Here is a 19,927-nt window from a genome sequence, read left to right as displayed (position 1 = left end):
GAAGACGACACGTCTCCATTCGTCCCTCCATTCACGCCTGTCGCGACACCATTGGAGGCGGGCTGCACGATGTTGGGGCGTGAGCGGAAGACGGCTTAACGGTGTGCGGGACCGTAGCCCAGCTTCATGGAGACGGTTGCGAATGGTCCTCGCCGATACCCCAGGAGCAACAGTGTCCCTAATTTGCTGGGAAGTGGCGGTGCGGTCCCCTACGGCACTGCGTAGGTTCCTACGGTCTTGGCGTGCATCCGTGCGTCGCTGCGGTCCGGTCCCAGTCGACGGGCACGTGCACCTTCCGCCGACCACTGGCGACAACATCGATGTACTGTGGAGACTTCACGCCCCACGTGTTGAGCAATTCGGCGGTACGTCCACCCGGCCTCCCGCATGCCCACTATACGCCCTCGCTCAAAGTCCGTCAACTGCACATACGGTACACGTCCACGCTGTCGCGGCATGCTACCAGTGTTAAAGACTGCGATGGAGCTCCGTATGCCACGGCAAACTGGCTGACACTGACGGCGGCGGTGCACAAATGCTGCGCAGCTAGCGCCATTCGACGGCCAACACCGCGGTTCCTGGTGTGTCCGCTGTGCCATGCGTGTGATCATTGCTTGTACAGCCCTCCCGCAGTGTCCGGAGCAAGTATGGTGGGTCTGACACACCGGTGTCAATGTGTTGTTTTTTCCATTTCCAGGAGTGTACAATGTAAATGAAAGGAACAAATGAGTGTGCCATTAAAGAAATACCGTAGCGCTATTTAATTGCTAACATTGCTGTTGGGCATTATTTTCTTTGGATTTATGAGCTGACGCCGTTAAAATGAAGCACATGCGCGGGTGACGCCCTATTATTCAACGAGATTGCCAAAATTAAATTTTAAATCGAAAATCATAAACTTCATTTTACAATAATTCTTCAGTTACTTACGTTTATGGGTTTTAATTTTAGGCATGTATACAGCTGCAGAACATCGATACGAGAATATTATTAAAAGAATACTGAGCGTGCATCATGCTCATAAAAACAGAATATTTTCAGAACGAGTAGAAACAGGACGTTCATATTCACAGGACAAGTACATTAGTATGTTTTGCAGAAATGATTAGCATTTCAGTCAAAAAATGATTCAAATGGCTCTGAGCACTATGGGACTTAACATCTGACGTCGTCCCCTAGACTTAGAAGTACTTAAACCTAACTAAGCTTAGGACCTCGCACACATCCATGCCCGTGGCAAGATTCGAACCAGCCACCTTAGCAGCAGCACGGTTCCCGACTAAAGCGCGTAGCACCGCTCGGCCACAGCGGCCTGCGGCATTTCAGTCAGGTCGGTTAAGCATGTGCCCTGTTGCCTAGTAAGCACATGGTCCACAATGCACCCGATAACATGTTGCATGCGTGATGACATCGACGCGTGTAAGGCGAGAATTGCGTCATGTGGTATAGCCATCCATGCTGTTTTCACCTGGTTCCGAAGTTCATTCGCGGAGATTGGCATTGGTTCGCAGTGCTGTACCCATCATTTCTCCATGTGTCACACAATTCCGATTGGCGGCAAGTCTCATGATTTGACGGAACGTAGCAAAAGGCTGCATTCTGTGACACGGAGATGGCACGTGTTCGTGCAGCAACATGTGGTCGTGCATTGTCGTACTGAAAAGTGGCGTCTGGGGTGTTGTGTGGAAAGGGTATGTCTACGGGATGTCGTTGTCTGGTCACAGTGCCCTGCACATGCACCAACTGTAATTTTTGGTTGTATCCAATAGCACCCTTCACCACAACGCCTTGAGTTGGCTCTGTATGTCTTCTGCGAAAGCTATCACTTTGGGTTCGATTCCCGGCGCGGTCAGGGATTTTCTCTGCCTCGTGATGACTGGGTGTTGTGTGATGTCCTTAGGTTAGTTAGGTTTAAGTAGTTCTCAGTTCTAGGGGACTGATGACCATAGAAGTTAAGTCCCATAGTGCTCAGAGCCAGAGCTATCACTTTGGTGCCGCTCCCACTGTCAGTGGGGAACCAAAATGCGACCATCATTTTCAAACAAACAGAACCTGGATTCCTTCGAAAACACTAGCTGATGCCATTCCTGTCCACAGTGACGTCGTTACATGCACCACTGCCGTCTAGCATGTTTCCGCACTCTTGTCGACCGAGCGAGGTGGCGCAGTGGTTAGACACTGGACTCGCATTCGGGAGGACGACGGTTCAATCCCGCGTCCGACCATCCTGATTTAGGTTTTCCGTGATTTCCCTACAATCGCTCCAGGCAAATGCCGGGATGGTTCCTTTCAAAGGGCACGGCCGACTTCCTTCCCCGTCCTTCCCTAATCCGATGAGACCGATGACCTCGCTGTTTGGTCTCCTTCCCCAAAAACCAACCAACCAACCGCACTCTTGTCAAAGGTAGGCGGAGAAGGGAATGGCGCGCACGTAACCCATGCCGTTATAAAAGCCGCCCGATGTCGTTCCTGACAGTGTACCATGTGTTACAGTGCTCCACTGTTGCGTCAGACACCAGGAGGATGCAGATCTGTCTTGCACTGCCACTTGGATGAGGTGTCGACCCTCACGGGTGAGGTCTGCGTGGTGCGACCTGACGCATCTCGTCGTGTTCTACCGCTTCAGTGAACCATTCTATACACATCCGTTGTACTGCCGAAACACTTTGTCCCAAACGAGCAGCAGTTATTCGGATGGGTACATGAAAAAAAATTCTCTCATCCAATAATGCGCTCCCTTTCAAACTCACTGATTTGACGGTAAGGTACGCGCGTATGTCTGCGAGACATCCTGGACGCCTGCTCAAGCCATACTGATCATTTACTTTCTGTTTATAGCGACAAAATGAGTCGCAGGCACATTTTAGCGGTAGGTGATGTTCCGCCGCGATATCGATTTGACCTTGAACCCGAGGGTCGACGTGGTTGAAAAGCTGATAATTTCTGCAGAACATTTTGACGTACACGTCCTGTGCAGATTAACATGTGTTCTCGAACAAGATTTTAAAACATATTGGGGACATGTGTCCATCTTCGGCTCCTCCTCCTCCCTCGCCTTCAGTATCCAGCAAGAAAGAGGGCTCTAGTTGTCATTACGCTTAGATGGATGTAGTGGGGCGTAACGAATGACAACCAACCAGCGCGCGCCAAGTAGAAAAGCGGTACATTCAGAAGATCATAACTGTTTGCTACCAGAATTATGGCCCTAATTGTCACGCTGGATCGATTTCTGGGGATGATATCTTGCAAGTGTACTTTCTTCCGTAAAATATGACAAGTTGCTGATTTGTTGTGCGAAAAGATAAATAATCTCTTTAAATGATTGTCACTGCGGATAGGAACACTATGGTACTACAAGGAAGAAATCGGACTTGATCAGTAAGAATGACAGAGAGGAAAGCCCACTTCAGTTGCTCTCTATTCTAGGTACTAGTAGCAGTTAAGCTGCTCAAAAATGAAAAGGGCCTGGTGTATTTGGGAAAGTTCGGGAGACATATGAAGGTATCTGTTGCATTATATCATCGCGAGCGAGATTCTGAAGTAAGATATCGGATTGTAAGACGCGCTCAAGAAATGATATAGACACTGATCTTAATCTGGATGCTTTGAAGAATGGGTTGACGTGTAAGGGAATCATCTGAAAGAATCCGTGCGTAAAAAAGTGTAATTCAGAGGTACCGAGGAATGATTATGATGAGCATCTGAGTTCTCTGATTTTGAAGATACTGCGCTAATAAGCACCACAGTAAGTATTTGAGCTGAGGTGGAATCGACATTTCTAAAGAACGTAATCACAGAATTTCGACAGCCGAATGTCGGTGTAAGAAAGGTAACTACGAAAATATTGTGGATAACAGAAGAAAGCGTTCAGTTGATCGGTGAAAGAATGAAATTGGATGTTTTCAGGAAAAGAAAGCGGTACAGCAACTTTGCAAAAAAGAAAGAAAATTAGATGACGATTAGCCTCGTCTTCAGTTAAAAGTGCCAGAGAGACTGTTCTGACGTTATGCTTGATAATGGAACTAAGCCGTAGAGAAACTAAAGATATTTCACGGGATTCATTAAGCTAAAAAAAAGTTTTCGACGCTCTATAGTGGTGTAAGATTTTTGAAATCATCAGAAAACACAAATATACTATAGGCAAAGCCGGGTAATATACAATACATACAGCAAAGGAACCAGGCACGGGCAGTGCCAATGGAATACCAAGAGGAGAGCTCGGATGAAGAAGGGTGTTAGTTATGGGTAAAGTCTTTGTCCTTACATGTTTGCCATCGATGAACGATGACGTATCAACGGCAGAGACAACGGACGTCAAGGTTTAGTGACTCCGCTACAGGCGGCGGTAGCTACACCATGTGACCGCTGGCCTTGCAAGTCAACCACATAGGAGACTACAAAAATGGCCATACGTAGCAGTTGGAAGTCAGCCACCTCAAAAAGCGGCCTCTGGACTCTGATTACGACATCGCTCCGGCCCGATGTGCAGCCACAGAACTTCGTGTTACTATAATTTCCATATGATATCTGTGTAACCGTGGCATATTTCGTGGGGAAACCTCTTGCTCACATTCTTATCAAGTGTCCCTCGAGTGTTCTTTTCAGGACTCTGTTAACGGTATCGATATAATCGGAATAACGCATGTTGAACGCTGTGTTGCCTTGTAAATTATTTATTCACAACCGGTTTCGGTCTTATACTATCATCACAGTTCTGTACATACGAACGGAACAATGAGAAAGTCACGAACTTCGAAACAAAGTACAATTTCCAAGGAAAAACTCAATCGAAAACTTCAGATACTTAAAAAAAGAAAATTAAAGTGGCGATGCATGACATGCATTTAGATATGAATGAACAACATTGTCGCGTCAAAACGTAAGAAACGTTTGACTTGGGTATTTAGCGCTATAGCAATGGCACAGTCAACAACAAGTGAAATACCGGCAGGCCAGGAGACAAGTGCCATCAAAGAGCTCATAAGGCTAAGCCAAAGATCTTACAACCAAAGACAATAGAAGTCAGAGAAAGCTATAACATAATGTAGTTCAGTGTAGCAGGCGGGTAGGATTCATATTTAAATCTGAGCACCTATTTTATTTCCTGTTGAGTCTGTCCAGAGACACGGCTGCACCATAGGAAAGTCCTATTGCCTGTGAGCAGTGTAGGAAGTTTCGTGTGACGGAGTTTCTGCGAACCCCAACGCTACAAGTCCCGCTTCATCTGCTGCCTGGGACGCCTGGTGTGATTTTCCCTTCGTAAGTAAAACTTCCTTCATTACGAGTACTGGTTTCCACGGTCCTGTTGGAGGTGATATGACATTGCCTACCCTTGTTCTTCGAACGGACTGACTGTCAGTTACAGGGTGTATCAAAACGGGATTGATCGAACTACATTGAGATAGTGTAAATGATCGTGTGGTCTAGGGGTAACATAATCTACAGGGTTATTACAAATGATTGAAGCGATTTCACAGCTCTACAATAACTTTATTATTTGAGATATTTTCACAATGCTTTGCACGCACATACAAAAACTCAAAAAGTTTTCTTAGGCATTCACAAATGTTCGATATGTGCCCCTTTAGTGATTCGGCAGACATCAAGCCGATAATCAAGTTCCCCCACACTCGCCGTAGCAAGTTCCCATCAATGAGTTCGAAAGCATCGTTGATGCGAACTCGCAGTTCTAGCACGTTTCTTGGTAGAAGAGGTTTAAACACTGAATCTTTCACATAACCCCACAGAAAGAAATCGCATGGGGTTAAGTCGGGAGAGCGTGGAGGCCATGACATGAATTGCTGATCATGATCTCCACCACGACCGATCCATCGGTTTTCCAATCTCCTGTTTAAGAAATGCCGAACATCATGATGGAAGTGCGGTGGAGCACCATCCTGTTGAAAGATGAAGCCGGCGCTGTCGGTCTCCAGTTGTGGCATGAGCCAATTTTCCAGCATGTCCAGATCCACGTGTCCTGTAACGTTTTTTTCGCAGAAGAAAAAGGGGCCGTAAACTTTAAACCGTGAGATTGCACAAAACACGTTAACTTTTGGTGAATTACGAATTTACTGCACGAATGCGTGAGGATTCTCTACCGCTCAGATTCGCACGTTGTGTCTGTTCACTTCACCATTAAGAAAAAATGTTGCTTCATCACTGAAAATAAGTTTCGCACTGAACGCATCCTCTTACATGAGCTGTTGCAACCGCGCCGAAAATTCAAAGCGTTTGACTTTGTCATCGGGTGTCAGGGCTTGTAGTAACTGTAAACGGTAAGGCTTCTGCTTTAGCCTTTTCCGTAAGATTTTCCAAACCGTCGGCTGTGGTACGTTTAGCTCCCTGCTTGCTTTATTCGTCGACTTCCGCGGGCTACGCGTGAAACTTGCCCGCGCGCGTTCAACCGTTTCTTCGCTCACTGCAGGCCGACCCGTTGATTTCCCCTTACAGAGGCATCCAGAAGCTTTAAACTGCACATACCATCGCCGAATGGAGTTAGCAGTTGGTGGACCTTTGTTGAACTTCGTCCTGAAGTGTCGTTGCACTGTTATGACTGACTGATGTGAGCGCATTTCAAGCACGACATACGCTTTCTCGGCTCCTGTCGCCATTTTGTCTCACTGCGCTCTCGAGCGCTCTGGCGGCAGAAACCTGAAGTGCGGCTTCAGCCGAACAAAACTTTATGAGTTTTTCTACGTATCTGTAGTGTGTCGTGACCATATGTCAATGAATGGAGCTACAGTGAATTTATGAAATCGCTTCAATCATTTGTAATAGCCCTGTATTTACGTTACACTGACTGAGCTTACAATGAGGTAACAAAAGTCATGGGGTAGCGATATGTACATATAAAGACGGTGGTAGCATCGCGTACACAAGGTGTGAAAGGGCATTGCTGGAGCTGTCATTAGTACTCAGGTCATTCATGTGGCAAGTCTTCCGACGTGATTATGGCCGCACAGCGCAAATTAACAGACTTTGGACGCGCAATGGTTGTTGGAACTAGACACATGGGACATTCCATTTCGGAAATCGTTAGGAAATTCAATATTCCGTGATCCTCAATATCAAGTGTGTGTCGAGAATACCAAATTTCAGACATTTCATCTCACGACGAACAACGCACTGGCCGACGGCTTTCACTTAACGACCGAGAGCTGCAGCATTCGCGTAGAGTTGTGAGTGCTAGCAGACAAGCAACACTGCGTGAAATAGCCGCAGAAATCAATTTGGGACGAACGACGGACGTATACATCAGGAGAGTGCAGCGATTTGGCGCTTGTAGATTGAGGCAGCAAACGATCGACGCGACTGTCAGCACGAAATCGCCTCCAGCGCCTCTCCTGAGCTCGTAACAATCGGTTAGAACCTAGACGATTGGAAAACCGTGTCCAGCTCAGATGCATTCCGATTTCAGTTGGTAAGAGCTGCTAGTAGAGCTCGAGTATGGCGTAGGCCCAACGAAGCCACGGATAAAAGTCTTCAACAAGGCACTGTGGCAAGCTGGTTGTTGCTCCCTAATGGTATGGGCTGTATGTTCATGGAATCAACTGGGTCCTCTGGTCCAAATGAATCGGTGATGGGCTGGACATGGTTATATTCAGCTACTTTGAGACCATTTCCAGGCATTCGTGTAATTCATGTTCCCAGACAACGATAGAATTTTGGTGGATGGCAGTGCGCCTTGTCACCTGCCACAATTACTCTCGATTGGCTTGAAGAACGTTCTTGACAGCTCGAGCACATGATTTGGCCACCCAGTCCGCCCGACGTGAATCCCATTGACAATTTACAGGGCACAAAATCCTGCACTGGTAACATTTCCACAATTGTGGACGGCTCTAGGGGAAACAGTGTTTCTGGAGGAGATTACTAACGGTTTGTCGAGTCCATGCCCTGTCGAGTTTCTGTCTGCACTACGCCGGGCAGAAGGAGGTCCGACGTGATATTATAAGGTATGGTATGACTTCCGTCATCTCACTGTAAGTGTCAGCTAAGAGTGATTAATTCCCAGTGTGGGATTCTTAGGTGAAAAAAATGAATTTATATTTACTATGCATCTCAAAAACAACAATACTATACTCCCCCTGTACCTTCACCGAAACTTGCAAAACCCAAGGTCCCGAAAATTAAATACGCATCATTCTCTGCCAATAAATACGATACATATAGTTGCCACAAGTATGTAGTACCATTGTTACTGAATAATACCTATGCATGCACTCAGTACTAGTCTAGCAGATTGTGAATTTGCTGTCGGTAGTGCAGAAAGAGTCGTTCCTTGTGACGTCAGCAGTATCGACGCTGGACCGTGAACAAATTGAGATGAAGATAACCATATTCATTTCGAAGTTCTGCTTTCATTCGATACGAATAGAATAATTTTGAAGTTGATTAACAAGAAACATGACAATGATATTCAATGATGGTTTTTGATCTACATTCTTCTGGAGCGAGAGTGATATTCTGTACAGTGCAAAAAAAGAAAATTTGTTTCTGACTGTTTCGCGGTGTGGAGAGGCACTGTGTTGGCTTTTCATATGGAGCTCCACATCTTTGGTGGTTGGAGGAATAATGCTGATGGTGGAAGAAATAGAGATGTACTGCAGCCGCATCTGAGAGGCCTAGATGGTCCAAACTTCCTCTACACTGCTGATAATGACTTCCAACCTCATACTGTCGTGTTGAATGAATTTATCTACTGATTGGCTGAGTAAGAGGATACGGAATTATGTAGATCGTTTCTGGGATGCACTGTGAAGACGCCCTGCAGTCAGTCAACAGCCGCCAAAGAAACTTTCACAGCTCGAAACAGGCATTTCTCTGGCATCGGGTCGACTTCTAATTGTCTACCTAGATCATAGGGAACCTAGCTCTTCGATGGAATGCATTTAATACAGTTCGATGTTTATTGTTTGGTTGTTGCGGAACATTTTTTGTGTTGTTACATTTTGAAACTAATGTTGTAAGCGAACTTTTACGTAATTTGCATGCTATCATGGAGATTTTCAATATACATATTTAACACGTGTGATAACGTGAATGTAAATCTACATACACTTGCCAAGTAGGAAGAGTAGTCATAAATTTTTAATTATCGACTCCCAAAATTGAAGTTATGTATTTAATTTTCGTTCTGTTTGCATTTACACGCCTGTGGTTCTGTGACGCGCTACTTTCGTTGAGGTCATACCTCCCTTGCACATTAAATTTGCATAATTTTAAAAATAGTCATGTCAACTTTATAAATTTTGAATCTGGTACCTACCCGGTTTTATCTTGGGTTCCGTTGTATTCTTCGGCATATGATTGTTGTCTAGAATATTTCCTGTGCAAAGAAATCTGGAACTTTCCAAAATCATAATAGTACAAAAGATGACCTAACTACTACATAATAAAAGCTTCTGTATTTTAACCACTCACACCACTGGTTCACAGTAACATTCAGTTTCCACAATCACATAATTTCCATCCGCTCGCTTGAACTACAAAATTCCAGTTACTCTCTATAACTACACAAAAGTGTCTGACTTCACATTGTCTCTTCTAGCCAAACGCGAGGGATCAAAGATTACAATTGTAGGTAAAGAATCCAATCATTTACAATAACGACAGAAAAGTATTTAAATCCACTTTACAAAAATTTATTAACTAATATCGCAAAATTAAATGATAAACATTTGCTGTATATAACTTCATGAAATTTACATAGTTATGTTTCTTGGTAATCAACTTCAAAATTATTCTATTCGTATCGAATTAAAGCACCACTTCGCAATGAATATGGTTAATATAGAAATCAATTTAAAAAAATATAAATATTTTGTTATATATGAAGCGATCGGTGCCCACCAGTATCCATGGGTTCCTAAGATGAATTAGGCTAGATTTCAACACAGTGCTTTTTGAAAATCCCCGAAGCACAGTATCGTAGCACTTAACTAGAGGCGCCAAAATAAATGGTGAAACCTGTTGATAAAGTGGAGTATACGTACGTCAGAATGTTTAACGACTACACGGCTATTAGCCAGGAGCACAATAGTTCACTCCAGGGAGAGGTCCACACGTGACATAAAATACAGAGCGAATTGACGCAGTGTTTAGACACTGGTCTCATATTGGGGAGAACTCTTCAACATCTTCGTAGCCGACGGCACGAATCCCTCTAATACAAAGTCTTACATATAAAGATAAGCCTCGGAAGGTTTCCAGAGGTATATCAACGCATAGGTCACTCACTGCCCGCGAATTCAGTCAAGTTGTTTATGGGCGAGTAACTGGCGCGCGCCGCTGTGGTCGAGCGGTTCTAGGCGTTTCAGTCCGGAACCGCGCTGCTGCTACGGTCGCAGGTTCGAATCCTGCCTGGGGCACGGATGTGTGTGATGTTTTTAGGTTAGTTAGGTTTAAGTAGTTCTAAGTCTAGGGGACTGATGTCCTCAGATGTTAAGTCCCATAGTGCTTAGAGCCATTTGAACCATTTTTTTTTGAACTGGCGCGCGATAGTGTCCGACATGTGTTCCATCAGTTTCCGTTCAGGCGAATCCGGTGGCCAAGAAATCAACATGGTTTCACTAGCACGCTCTTCAAACACCTATAGCACGATTATGGCCTTGTGATATGGATAGTTCTCATACTGGAAAATGCTATAGTTGTTGGGGAAGTCATGGAATATAAAGGGATGCAACTGGTCCGCAATAACGTTCACGTAGTCCACAACTGTCATGGTGCCTTAGATTACCTACAAGGGCCCTGTGTCGATGGGGTGGTGGACGCTTTGAGCAGTCGTTTGCCCGGATGACACCATGTCCGGACACGACAATCGACCTGGTGCAAAAAAAAAAAAAAAAAAAAAAAAAAAAACACGGAAGTCATCTGATCAGGTGACACATTTTCACGGATCCAATTTTCGATCTCCTTGATCTTGTGCCCATGGTGGTGGTAACTGATGATATCGTTGAGTCAACACGTATGTGTTATCTGCTGTGAGGCTTATGTTCAACAACGAGGGTTGAACGGTGATTTCCCAAACACTTGTTCCCCAAGGGGGCTCACGATCCTTTCGTGAGTTTGCGCATGGCACACATGGGGCCCCGAGCTATTGCAGCCCATTCTTCCTTCCCCGTACCGTCCGTCGCCATTCTCACTCCTTCTCCTCTCCCGTTCTTACTTATGTCGACCTGGCTATCCATCTGGTTTCCTGTGTTTCCTGTGTTTTTGTTCCCCATGTCTTTTTTCTTTCAGCTTTTTTGGCGTTTTTGATCGTCCCCCTTTAAAGTTTGACATCCACTTCTATATTTTCTGTTTGTAGTGTGAGCCATTTGGGGAATAATTCCCTCCCTACCATCTATGGCGTGGATTCCTCTCCTTCCTTCTTTTCCCTCTTCCTTCTCTGCCACAGCCACCCTCTATCCTGCTAGGTCACCTCTACGCCCAACGCCTGACTGGTCCCCCAGTTCCGTTTATTGGGTCTTCCATTTGCTTGCTGTCATCTGAAGCCTGGCTGTTTGTGTAAACTCAATACTCTTCGCTTCCTTGCCCACACCTCTTGGGGTGCAGATCGACCGGCCCTTCTCCGCCTTTACTCTGCATTAGCTGTGTCTCGTATGGACTGTGGTTGTCAAGTTTATGTACCAGCTGCCCCTTCCATGCTGCTCCTCTTGGACCCAGTTCACCATCGTGGTATCCGTTTAGCCACCAGTGTCTTTCTCAATAGCCCTGTCGACAGACTTCTGGTTGACACTGGGATCCCTCCTCTTTCAAGTCTGCAGTCCCAGCTCCTTGTTTTCTATGCTACCACTATGCACTCTTTCCTTATTCATCCCTTCTATTCTATTCTTTTCGCAGCTTTGGGCCGTTGTCCACCTGCTGCCTGTCCTTGGATGGGTTTTCTTGTTGGGCTCTACCTTGCTTCTCTCTGCTATGACTTCCATCTCCCCTCGTTCTCTTTCCAATGTTCTTTCCGACCACCTTCCCCCCCTCCTTGGTTAATTCCTCGGCCACGGATTCGGATGGATCTCTTCTGGGGTCCGAAAGTCTCCGTCGCTCCAGTGGTTTTCTGTAGTTTGTTCCAAATGCTCTTACAGGAGTTTCAGGATGCCACTGTTTTTTTACACCAACTGCTCTGAATCCGCTGATCTTGTTGGATATTCCTTCATGTCTTCCGTTGGTACGGTACACCATTTCTTGCCTGCTACGTGTGGGGTGTTTATTGCAGAACTGATGGTCAACTATCGTGGTCTCTGCTTCATTAAACATTCCTCATTCACCCGTGAGTGGCCCTCAGGCTATCGCTCGTAGTTTTTCCCGCCACCCCTTGGTCTCTGTCATCCACGACCTTCTCGCTGATCTTGGTGCTGCTTGCCTCCCTACTGGCCAGATTCTCCCCGCCTTTTCCCTACATTTTGCCCGAAGCTTCCTCTTTTCTTGTGTCTCTTATCCCTTGGTGTTGGCCCCATTGTATCGTGGCAACATTATTCTGTAGTTTCGGGAGGGGTCAGTGGCGCTTCTGGTGCCCCATCGAACGTAGAGTTTCTGGGGCGCCCCAGCTCCCCCCATTCCCACCCACCTCCCTCCTGTTCTTTCCTGTTACCGTTGCCCTGACGTCCCTTTTTCGTCACTGTGTGCACGTTATCCCTTCCTCTAGACTGGACTGTGCTGTTTGGTTGTTCCTCCCTTCATTTCTGCCATTCTATATTATGAGACCAATGACGTCGTCGTTTGGTTTCCTCCCGCAAATCAGCCAACCAGCCAACCAACCAACCAACCAACTAGCTAACCAAACAAGAGAAATACTGGTGCTTGTACTCTGGCGTCAGATCTGCCACAGATCGCCAGCCATCCTGCTTAACAGAGCGGGCAACTCCGCAGTGAGGCGCGGATGCCCTACCCTGTCACGAACCCATAATTTGGGAGTCCTTTATCCACTTTGCACAGATGTTGACGACAGTAGCACTCGAATAGGCGACGAGATTCAGTGTTTCCGAGATGCTCGTTTCCAGGCGCTGGCCATAACAATGTTCCCTTTGTCAAAATCGATTGTGACAGTGGATTTTTCAATTTTTCGGTCTGTCTCGTCGTTAGAATCATTGACTTTATTCGTCTCTGTTTGGCTTATATACTGTCCTTACCGTGCGCATACCGTGTCAGATGTCCACACGGCGACCAGCTGGCATTCACTCCCGCGGCGGGCAGAAGCCATTGTGTTTTGACTCATCGATGTAAGTGAAGTTGCCATATCTCTGATAGCTTAAAAGAAGTTTCTTGTGAAGAATTTTAACAGTTGCTGCTGCAGCCATGTTTAAAATCTTGAAAGTAGCTTAAAAGACTTGTAAAAAAAACATATACGTGTACTAGTCATTTTCTCCAGTAACTATCTGGAACTGTAGTTGGAATTTTACTTACTCAGTGCGCTAGGATGAGCTTCCCATGTTCGAAAAAGAGAACCTGGAAGAAAAAGAAATACTTTCTGGTGCGAGTACAGATTAGAACATTGCTGTAGAATTAAATATTTTGAAGTAACTCTGTAACGAAGTCTTACTTTCAAGAAAAATTGTGAAATTATAAAAAGGAATTTCAGTTCATAACGAACTCCTTCGCAAATTAGCTAGTTCGACGTGTGACATGGTTCCTTTGAAAAGGAAACAGGTACATGTCTTTCTCATCTTTACATATTTACCATGTCCGACCGCAACGACCATGTTGTCGACGGGTCAGCAAACGCTACACATACATCCCACATTTCAAGTACATTAACTGGTAGAGAGCTTCCTTCGTGATGGGTGCACATTTCTGAATGTTAATCAAGGGCAAATGAGCCAACGAATATGTCTACTACACTCTTATCTGAATGGTTTTAAAACGGATTGAACTGATTTTTGAACGCTGATTTATTACTCTGTGTGGCACTGTGTGCAGTTACTTCAGGATTTTTAGGTGTGTGGCAATGTTCCAGTACAGTCCTGCGTCGGAAGCAAAACAGTAGTCGATGTAGTACATGGAAGTGAACGGTCATAAAGTAGAAGAGGGAAATTTTGTGTACTAGAAAGCCAGCGAACTCTATGATGCAAAATAGCTTCTTCTTGCTGATTGCTTTGGAAAACTTGAAACAGGCCACCTGAACATACTGCATGTTGAATGGGAAAGGGGCCACGAATTAATGGACAACACATCTGCGTGCAAAGATGATTTGGCTTTGGGAAAATGGGAGGCTCTGAAGTACCAAATTTAGTAATATCTACCATTTTCATTAGATTTTGCATCTGCTGTATTCTACCTACTCTGAAATTGTGACAGGGAAAACTCGTAAGTTCGGTGAGAGTGTATGCCGTGGATGGATTGTGGCAGACCTTACAGTTGGCACATTAGGGAAAGAAAATCCATTGAAATAAAGTGGACGCAAAAAGAAAAAGTTTTATTTTCTAAAAATACAATGTTTTGCCACCCAGTAGGAACTTTTAACGTTGTCTTCGCAGCGGCTGTGAGGTCGTCCACGAGCCCCTGCACCTGAATTGCGGACTCCGGCAGTTGAGCGAGAATGCCGGGGAGCAGGTTGCGGCGCACTGTGACAGCCGCCAGTGCAGTGCTTTATGAAGGCCAGGTGCTGCCCGTCAAGTTCAAGGTCGCGCTGGCGCAGGCGCAGGCGCGATTGTTCGGAGGCGGGGTCCAACCCGCGGCCGCGCTGGATCAGTGCCAAGGCCGGCCGGCGTTTCGGCGGCGACGTGCCGCTGCAGCCGCCACCTCTCTGCCGCTCTCGCCGTTACGTAAACGCCGACCACAGGGGCCCTGAGTGTGACCATACCTTGTAGCCCTCAGTTTAATGTTGAAGCTGACTTGATGAGCTAATCCAGCCCGAATACTCAAAAATTTATCTGTATACTAATGAATATGAGTAAGTACACTACTGGCCATTAAAATTGCTATACCAAGAAGAAATGCAGATGATAAACGGGTATTCATTGGACAAATATATTATACTAGAACTGACTTGTGATAACTTTTTCACGCAATTTGGGTGCATAGATCCTGAGAAATCAGTAGCCGAGCCAGTTGCTCGGCCACAATTGACCAGATGTTTGCAATTGGGGAGAGATCTGGAGAGTGTGCTGGCCAGGGCAGCAGTCGAACGTTTTCTGTCTCTAGAAAGGCCCGTACAGGATCTGCAACATGCGGTCGTGCATTATCCTGCTGAAATGTAGGGTTTCGCAGGGATCGAATGAAAGGTAGAGCCACAGATCGTAAAACATCTGAAATGTAACGTCCACTGTTCAAAGTGCCGTCAATGCTAACAAGAGGTGACCGAGACATGTAATCGATGGGACCGCATACCACCACGCCGGGTGACACGCCAGTAAGGCGATGACGAATACACCTTCTAATGTGCGTTCACCGCGATGACGCCAAACACGGATGCGACCATCATGATGCCGTAAACAGAACCTGGATTCATCCGAAAAAATGACGTTTTGCCATTCGTGTACCCAGGTTCGTCGTTGAGTACACCATCGCAGGCGCTCCTGTCTGTGATGCATCGTCAAGGGTAACCGCAGCCATGGTCTCCGAGCTGATAGTCCATGCTTCTGCAAACGTCGTCGAACTGTTAGTGCAGATGGTTGTTGTTTTGCAAACGTCCCCATCTGCTGATTCAGGGATCGAGACGTGGCTGCACGATCTGTTACAGCCACGCGGATAAGGTGCCTGTCATCTCGACTGCTAGAGATACGAGGCCGTTCGGATCCAGCACGGCGTTCCGTATTACCCTCCTGAACCCACCGATTCCATATTCTACCAACAGTCATTGGATCTCGACAACGCCAGCAGCAATGTCGCGATACGATATACCGCAATCGCGATGGGCTACAATCCGACCTTCATCAAAGTCGGAAACATGATGGTACGCATTTCTCCTCCTTACACGGGCGGTGGTCTCGCGGTTGTAGGCGCGCAGTCCGGAACCGTGCGACTGCTACGGTCGCAGGTTCGAATCCTGCCTCGGGCATGGATGTGTGTGATGTCCTTAGGTTTGTTAGGTTTAAGTAGTTCTAAGTTCTAGGGGACTGATAACCACAGCAGTTGAGTCCCATAGTGCTCAGAGCCAGCCATCCTCCTTACACGAGGCCTCACAACAACGTTTCACCAGGCAACGCCGGTCAACTGCTGTTTGTGTATGAGAAATCGATTGGAAAGTTTCCTCATGTCAGCACGTTGTAGGTATCGCCAGCGGCGCCAACCTTGTGTGAATGGTCTAAAAAGCTAATCATTTGCATATCACAGCATCTTCTTCTTGTCGGTTAAATTTCGCGCCTGTAGCACGTCGTCTTTGTTGTGTAGCACTTTTAATGTCCAGTGGTGTAATTAGTTTGGATTCTGCGCTCAGCCTTCGGCGCCCTCTCTAACGTCGAGCGCCTAGACATCGTCGATCGTTGCACGGAAGCACCTTTAGGATTCTTTCTCCGTGGTCTCATACACACGAGAGCTACGGTCAAGAACACTGACGGTAACTATTGTCAACTTTTGTGCTTATTGGTAGCGAATGCAGGGGAAACTGTCCGCCAACCGTCGTATTGATATACCGACGTCCGTCGAGAAGCTTTCAGGATGTTGCTCAGGGCTCCAGCGGCGATGATTTGCCTGGAATGTGGCATCTCAGGTGCTGATGCGACCCCTAAATATCACGAGTAGCAGCGTCTCTGGGGTGTAGGACGAAGTGGGAGAACTTGCTCATTATTGGAACCAATTACAGGCGCCGGCCGGTGTGACCGAGCGGTTCTAGGCGCTTCAGTTTGGAACCGCGCGACCGCTACGGTCGCAGGTTCGAATCCTGCCTCGGGCATGGATGTGTGCGATGTCATTAGGTTAGTTAGGTTTAAGTAGTTCTAAGTTCTAGGGGACTGATGACCTCATAGGTTAAGTTCAAAATGGCTCTGAGCACTATGGGACTTAACTGCTGAGGTCATCAGTCCCCTAGAACTTAGAACTACTTAAACCTACCTAACCTAAGGACATCACACACATCCATGCCCGAGGCAGGATTCGAACCTGCGACCGTAGCGGCCATTCAGTTCCGGACTGTAGCGCCTAGAACCGCTCGGCCACCCCGGCCGGCAGATGTTAAGTCCCATAGTGCGCAGAATCATTTGAACCAACCAATTACAGGCGAGTTTTGGGACACCTTGGAAAAATAATGCTTAGGTCAGGATCGTAGCCCAATGGACTGGGGACGGAAGGATGGGGGGGAAGGTGGTGGTGATAACTTTCGAGATGTGGAGGAAGCTGTGTCAGCAGCTACATTGACGGAAAAAAATCGCAACACCAAAACTTAATTTATGTAGAGTAATGAAATTTCGGGAAAACCTTTGTCTAGGTATCATAGTTATTTGAGCAATTAACGCTGCAAGATCACAGGTTAATGTAAGCACGAGATAAAACATTCAAAAAGTGAAATGTTGGGACGTTAATAACCGGTGTAACCACCAGAATGTTGAATGCAAGCTTGAGAACGAGCATGCATTGTATTGTACAGGTGCCAGATGTCAGTTAGTGGGATGGAGTTCCATGCCTGTTGCAATTGGTCGGTCAACACGGGGGCGGTTAATGCTAGTTGTGGATGACCCTGGCGCTGACGTCTGATGATGTCCAATATGTGTTCGACTGCAGACATGGTGATCGAGCAGGCCAAAGCGTCATGCGACACTGTAGAGTAATAATAAAATAAGAGAAATCAGAGCTCAAACGGAAAGATTTTGATGTTCCTTTCTACCACGTGCCATTCGAGAGTGGAATGGTGGAGAAGTAGTACGAAAATGGTTCGATGAACCCTATGCCAGGCACTTAAGTGTGAATTGCAGAGTAACCATGTAGATGTAGAGCTTGTCGGGTAGCAACAGCGGTATGTGGGGGAAACACCCCCTGGTATGCTGTTCAGGTCGAATCACCATATGGACTTACAGCTTTGCAGTCAGGGTGCGTGGGATAACCACGAAATTACTCTTGCTGTCACACGAAATCCCACCCCAGACAATAACTCCAGGTACAGGTGCAGTGCGTCTAGCATGCAGACAGGTTGGTTGCAGCTGTCCTCCTCCTAACCACCACACAGCCATCTCTGGCACCGAGGCAGACTCAGCTTTTATTAGGAAACGCAACATATATCCACCCAGACTTCCACTGAGCTCTCGCTTTACACAACTGAAGTCGCCAATGGCGGTGATTTGGGATCAGTAGGATGCACGCTGCTGGGCGCCGATCTGGGGTTGTCCTTGAAATAACCGATTTCTAACAGTCCTCTGTGTGACTGTGGTACCAACTGCTGCTCAAATTGCTGCTGCAAATGCAGTTCGATGCGCCAGAGACATACACCGAACGCGATGGTCTTCCCTCTCGGTAATGTCACATGGCCTTCCGGAGCCTGGTGTCCTTGTGACAGTACATTCTCCTGATCACCGCTGTCAGTAATCATGTTGCAGTGGCTATGTTTCTTTCAAATTTTCCTGCAACAATGCAGAAGGAACATGTAGCTTTTCGTAGCTCTAATACACGTTCTCATTCAAACTCAGTGAGGTGTTGATAACCGCATTTTTGTTGCGTTAAAGGCATTTTTGACTAACATCAGCTCATCATGTCCAGTCTCAAAGGTAACTAATGCTAATGACCGTTACGGCGTGTAATTAAAGCAAACCTGATTTGCATCCTCATAGTGGTGCTACTAGTGCGGGCCTTGAGGCTGTCACCTAGCGTCAGAGACCATAATGGTCTGGTATGTCTGGTGTGGGTGCAAATGGCTCTGAGCATCACAGGACATCACACACTTCCATGCCCGAGGCAGGATTCGAACCTGCGACCGTAGCGGTCGCGCGGTTCCAGACTGAAGCGCCTACAACCGCTCTGTCACAGCGGCCGGATGTCTGGAGTGGGGAAAACGGTTACTCTCACTGCTTGCGATCAGTAGCATTATTTCCCCGTTCGTCTGCGGCCATATGGTTTGGGGTGAAGCTTAAACCCGAAGGTCCATAGAACTCATCACGATCTTCAAAGCAATTGCTTTGACCTGCGCTACTGAATGGGGAACTGTAGCGTTCTCGAAGAAGTCCCCCACTCTCTGCATATAGGAAGAAGGTACTCAGGAAATGTATGTGGCATACACACAAAGGTTTGTAGACAAAGGAAATCCTCTGAACTGTTAGATGGTCTACATCGCAGGGCGATTAGCTGGTCAGCTGTTTCTTTACGGAGAGGAATACACATCCTAGCACTTCCGTAGCACAAACATTAGTTTAACATTATCTAAATGAGGAATCGTTTAGTTTAATATATTAACGGTAGGTATAATTCACGACAAATAAGTGGAGAAGAAAGCTGGCTCAAGCAACACGTAAAAAAAAAAAAAAAGCAAAGTCTCGGATTTTCAAAGAAAAATATGTCGCAATGATAGGGTGCACATCATTGGTGGCAGCGAATTTTGGCCATAAAGTACTCAGTAATGGTTAATGTGCTTACAGAAATTGTGAGAAGATGTGGGTTAAGAGAACACGGGTGGTGGAGAAAAATGTCTACTCAGGGGAAGAGGTAAAGAGAATTTTACGAGCAAGGAACAGAAAAGGACAAGGATGAACCATGACGACGGAAAAATACACTTTCTCTCCCTTTTATTAAAAAAGTAACGGATCAGATCGGTAAGATTTTACAGAAATATGATATCAGACCGGTCTTTAGACCAGCAAAGAAAATAAGTTAAGCACTCCGATCTGTGAAGGAGAAACGCCCACCTCTGTCGACATGTGGTGTATACAAAATTCCGTGTACGTGTGGTAAAGTTTATATTGGAACTACCAAGAGGAGGCTAAAAGAACACGAAAGTCTTTGCCGACTAGGAAAAATAGAGAAATTAGTTGTAGCTGAGCATGCTCTTCAGTCAGGAAACCACGAAGTGAAG

Source organism: Schistocerca americana, chromosome 1, assembly GCF_021461395.2.
Source record: "Schistocerca americana isolate TAMUIC-IGC-003095 chromosome 1, iqSchAmer2.1, whole genome shotgun sequence".
In the NCBI taxonomy this organism is placed as follows: domain Eukaryota; kingdom Metazoa; phylum Arthropoda; class Insecta; order Orthoptera; family Acrididae; genus Schistocerca; species Schistocerca americana.
This window is presented reverse-complemented; position numbering follows the sequence as displayed.